This window comes from Orcinus orca, chromosome 6, assembly GCF_937001465.1.
Source record: "Orcinus orca chromosome 6, mOrcOrc1.1, whole genome shotgun sequence".
Lineage (NCBI taxonomy): Eukaryota > Metazoa > Chordata > Mammalia > Artiodactyla > Delphinidae > Orcinus > Orcinus orca.
The window spans coordinates 78399201-78404990 of record NC_064564.1 but is presented as its reverse complement, the minus strand read 5'-3'; the positions used below and the strand labels follow the sequence as shown (position 1 = coordinate 78404990).

General features: G+C 41.3%; 1 pseudogene; it reads left to right on the top strand.

Annotated features, from left to right (window-relative positions):
* The first annotated feature begins 4798 nt into the window (after positions 1-4798).
* On the top strand, positions 4799-5576 carry LOC101281470 (grpE protein homolog 2, mitochondrial-like; annotated as a pseudogene).
* Positions 5577-5790: the final 214 nt, after the last annotated feature.

The following is a 5790-nucleotide window of genomic DNA, read 5'->3' as shown; positions in this document are numbered from 1 at the left end:
GCATAACAGCCTTTCCTGTTCATTTATTTTCTCTGGATCCAGTCCTCGGCATTTGGCTGTATCATGAAGAAACTCCTTCCAGCACTGAGAGTGTCCTTGACTTTAGCCAAGGCCCGACACAGTTGTTCCCATAGCAAAGCCTACTGTGTACTGAGCGGCCCCCTTCATGAGGCTGGACAACACGACAAGAGTGCCTAGTAGGGATGCGGGAGATTGGTTCCAGCCCTCACTCTGCCACCAAACCTCAGGTGTTAGAAGAATCAAAGGAGATGAATGAACCTGAAACGGCTTTGGAAAATGTTTACATGTCAGTTAGGAATCTTGGGTCATAGGACTGAAATTGCTGGATCGTAAGGCAATTCTTTGTTTCACTTTTTGAGGAATCGCTAATCTGTCTTCCACAGAGGTTGCTCCATTTTACAGTCTACCAGCAAGGCATGAGGGTTCCAATTTCTCCACGTCCTTGCCAACACTTATATTCCCTTAAAAAATTATACCTAGCTTAGTAGATGTGAAGTGGTAGCTCATTATGGTTTTGATTTGCATTTTCCTAATGACTAATGATGTTGAGCACCTTTTCAAACTTTTGTATGTCTTCTTTGGAGAAATGTCTACTCAAGTCCTTTTCCCATTTAAAAATCCTAATTGGGTTATTTGCCTTTTTCTGTTGACTTGCAGGAGTTCTTTATATGTTCTGGATATTAAACACTTATCAGACATATGCTTTGCAAACACTTTCTTCCACTCCATAGACTGCCTTTTTACTTTCTTAATAATTTCCTTTGATGCATAAAAATTTTTAATTTTGGTGAAATCTAAGTCATCCATTTTTTTCTTCTGTTGTTCTTGCTTTTTGGTATTATATCTAAAAGACCATTGCTTAATCCACAGTCATAAAGTGGTACACCTATGTTTTCTTTTTAAGGTGGCTTGTTAGCACGGTACGTAGGGCATCAGTCACATAAAAATATTATAGTTTTAGCTCTTACATTTAAGTCTTTGATTTATGTTTTGTATACGGCGTAAAGGTAGTTTTTACATTTTTAAATGGTTACAATTTAAATGGTCAAATAAAGGTAATATGACCTTGGTAATATGCTCACTTTTGTCTCTTGACTCATGAAGCCAAAATATTTACTATCTGGCCCTTTATAGAAAAGTTTGCCAACCTCTGTGGCCAGATGCAGTCCTTGCAAATAGACTGCTTAATAAATGTTGAACAAATAGATTCATTCAACAAATATTTAACTCTTCTACTGAGTGCAATTATGGGGTGGGGGAGGGGGTTCAAAGATGGAGTGAGAACTCGTTACATCCAAGCAGGAATGAATTATACCTGGCGTAGAAGAAGCCAAGTACTAGAGATTAAATATTCTTCTGGGCAAAGGTCGGTCCTAAATGGTAATGAAAGCTGAGATGTAAACTATTTCAAATTATTTTTGGAACGAGATGCATAACAATTTGGAGAGGCATACGCCATAATGAACACATGCACACACATACACACGCATACATTTCCTTTTCCACGGTAAAGTCGAAGGAAATTAACAGAGATAGTGAGTGAGTCACCAAAGGGGACTAGAATTACCGTCCCATGAGGAGGAAAAACTTTTGTAACACAGGGCAAGGCAAGTCCTTGGTTCATACCTTTTCTGTTAGTAGCAGACAGTCTTCACATGCAGTAAAATGTGTGTATTACTGCCTATCTGTGGAACCAAAATTTCAATGAAAATGCTCTTGCAGCAGAAATCTGCCTCCCTAATGACAGTCCTCTAGAGGAGGCCTAGGTGTTCCTTCACAAACGGGAAGGGAATACATTGCACATTTCAGTCTCTCTTAATGGACAAAACCATAAACAAAGCAAAAAAACGAGAAAGAATCCACCTCTCTGCGACTCTACCCACCAGCGGTTCCTCAGAATCTCCCATCAAGAAATTCTTCAGGGCATCCCTGGTGGCGCAGCGGTTAAGAATCCGCCTGCCAACGCAGGGGACACGGGTTTGAGCCCTAGTCCGGGAAGGTCCCACATGCCACAGAACAACTAAGCCCGTGCGCCACAACTACTGAGCCTGCGCTCTAGGGCCCGCGGGCCCAGAGTCCGTGCTCCGCAACAAGAGAAGCCACCGCAATGAGAAGCCCACGAACCGCTATGAAGAGGGGCCCCCGCTGCCGCAGTTAGGCAGAGCCCACGAGCAGCAGCAAAGACCCAACGCGGCCAAAAATAAATAAATTTATAAAAAAAGGAAATTCTTCAAACAGCATTATCAGTTAGGGATTCAGTTTGACTATGATTAACAGGAAATTCAATTAAACAGTGACTTAAACCAGAGGCTTCATTTTACCTGCATGAAAGACGTACGGAGGTAGGCAGACCAGGGCTCCTCAAGGCTCTTGCCACGCAGTCATCCTTAGCCTGCGGTTTGAAGTTTCAGGGTCACCAATAGCATCTCCACCTCTACTTTCCTATCCCCGAACCGGGAAGAAAGAAGGGGAAGGACGAAATGTGCGTGCCAGGTGAATCCAAGCTGTTTTCTAAAACCTTCCCCCCCACCCCCCACCCCCGCCGGGAATATCATTTCCCTCTCATTGGCCAGAACTGTGTCACATGGCAACTTCTAACTTCAAGACAGATTAAAAATGTAGCTTTTTAGCTAGGTACAATTTCTTCCTGTTAGTCAGAAAAAAGAAGAAATGGATATTATGTCCTAAGAGTGCCTGCAACAAATAAACCTTTGCTTTGGATAAAGCCAGTATGCCAGATGCCCGCCCTCTAGTTAATATCTTAAATTGGTCCTTCTCCAACTTTAACGTGCATATGAATCACCTGGGGATCTTGTTAAAATGCAAATTTTGATTCAATAGATCTGGGGAGGGGCCTGGGGCTTCTAATTTCTAAGAAAGCCTGCTGACCACACTTTTAATTGTAAGGCCTTAAATCACAGGATCTTCTCATCAATCAGAAAAGAAATCAACTGTTTTCCTGTTTTTGGTTTGTTTTAAATGTATGAGTTTAAAATTTAAATCGTATTCCCACTGCATACCTGCTAATATAATGAAATAAGAACTACGCAAACGACCTGTAGCGTTCTTGCCAACATTTTTAAACTAGAATCAAATAATGAAGAACCTCAGATAAATCGAAGCTGTGGGATATTCTACAAGTGACCTGAACTTGTCAAAAATTCAATAGCGTGAAAAACAACAAAAGGCGGGAGGATGGCTCTAGATTAGAGACTGAGAAGATAAAAACCAACGGCAGTGCATAAGCCTTGATTATATCTTAGATATTTTTTAAAAGCTATAAAATATATATATATTTAAAGCTATAAAATATATATTTGAGGCAACTGGGTAAAATTGAATGTGTATTGTACATTAAATTATATTACGGCATTGTTAAATTTCTTAGGTGTGATAATCATATAGGGTTTTTGTAGGAAAATGTCCCAATTCTCAGGCAACATTGGTTGAATTATTTAGGGAAGAAGTACCATGATAACTGCAACTTATTTTCAAGCAGTTTAGCAAATATATATTTTGAGAGACTGAGAGAAGATAAAACAAACATGGGGGAAATGTTCACAATGGGTGAATCTCGATGAAGCATTTACAGGGTTCATTATAGAACTCTTTCAAATTTTTTCTACATTACAACAATTTCCAAATGGAAAGTAGGGAAAATTTTAGTCATATTAAAGTTATATAGCACATAGAGCTATAAATTAATTGAAAAAAAATTTTTTGGAGTATAGTTGATTTACAATGTTGTGTTAGTTTCAGGTGTACAGCAAAGTGGATCAGTTGTACATATACATATATCCACTCTTTTTTAAGATTCTTTTCCCATATAGGCCATTACAGAGTATTGAGTAGAGTTCCCTGTGCTACACAGTAGGTCCTTATCAGTAGAAAATAATTTTTAGTTTTATTTAGAAGTATCCTGAGTTAGGACTATGTCCAAGAAAGGGAGGTAAACACTAGGGTACTCATTAAGAAAATATTTGTAACAGAGAAAATAGTCTCTATCCTCAAGAGCTCCCCTCTTTTGTGATCCTGAAGGCTGTGGTCCACATCTAAGTACTTTTAGGGTATGTCGTAAATATAGCAATAGACCTGTCTCCCTGCAGACTAGAAGTTCCTCAAGAAAGAGAATGAGTCTTACTCATTTCTATGATCCCAGCTGTAGACCCCAATAAACATCTCTGCAAGAAGGGAAGAAGGCATAGAATTGACTGACGGCATTTGTCAGGGGAGTTTGGAAGATAGCCTTGCCGCCCAAGTCAGGATTTCAATTCCGAAATAACCCTGGACCTGGTTGTGTGTGTACCAGTGGAGAAGAGCCTGTGGCTGGCTGGTTCAGCCCCTTATATGCGAGTTGGGTGGTCACTAAACCTGTCAGACATGTTTGCACTGGCAAGCAGGTCATTCGGAACTAGTTGCTTATAAGGCACTTAATGACGTCAGGGTCCTAGGCGGTGCACGGCACACATAATGATTAAAGAGCCGAAGAAAATAAAGACGATGGCCAGAGGGAAACCATGTCACTCTTAAATCATCCAAACAGAAGCAAACAACACGCGGGCTGAAGAGAAGTCTTTTAGTTTACGTAGTCATTTACCAGGATTCCTTTGCTCTCTAGATTCTACAGTGCCAGTGCATTATCAGTTAAGGATTCAGTTTGACCACTACTACTTCAGGTGGCCTTATCAGCAATATACTTATTGTTTGTATTTCTTCGGGTTCAAGGATGTAATCTTGATACAAGTACAGATTTTTCTGACAAGTTGGCTTTTAATAATCAACTGACAGGTCAGCCGAGTTGGGGAACACGGCCACCAGGTCCCCGTGGGCTGCCCAGCGGTGGATGCAGCCTCTCCTGGCCTCGAGTGCCACGTCAGATGGCAGGGGATGGCTGCATCCTTTCAGCACTGTCACCCAGAGGACCGCGGGTGAAGACTGCAATTCTGAGGACCCTCCTGATGAATTTGGGCCCTCTCTTGCAGAACGAGCCTGAAAGCTAAAAGCTGTTAGACTGGAGAAGGAAGTACAGGGTTTCACAGTGAGATACCAGAGAGCTGTAACTGATGGTGAAAATATAAGAAGGCAAACCCAGAGATGTGTAGAAGATGCCAAGATATTTGGAATTCAGAGTTTCTGTAAGGATTTGGTGGAGGTGGCAGACATTTTGGAGAAGACTACAGAGTGTATTTCTGAAGAAACAGAGCCTGAGGACCAGAAGCTCACTCTGGAGAAGATCTTCCGAGGCTTGTCATTTTTAGAAACAAAGCTGACAAGTGTGTTTGCCAAACATGGCCTGGAGAAGCTGACACCCATTGGTGACAAATATGACCCTCATGAGCATGAACCCATCTGTCATGTGCCAGCTGGTATTGGGGTACAGCCTGGCACTGTGGCATCAGTAAGGCAGGATGGCGACAAGCTTCATGGCTGCGCCATTAGACTCGCCCAGGTGGAAGTGGTGGTAGGGTCTCAGAGAAGACTATGAACGGGCCCAGAGGAACTGAATGTTCTCCCAGAGTGTAGTCACCTGTGATTCCTTTATATATTAAACTAGGTTCGTATTGTACATGAGGTACTTCATGTGATCTGTCTTGGATTTAGTCATATTGGCTTTATTTCTAAGATACTCTGTTGATTTCATGTGACCTGTTTGGTCTCATCAGAAGTCTTGCCATTGGGCATTTGAACAATGTGACAAGTGTTCCTGTGGTCTTATCAAAATATGTTTAAGAAAATTAGTTTTAAATTGGTACTCTGATGACTTTCAAC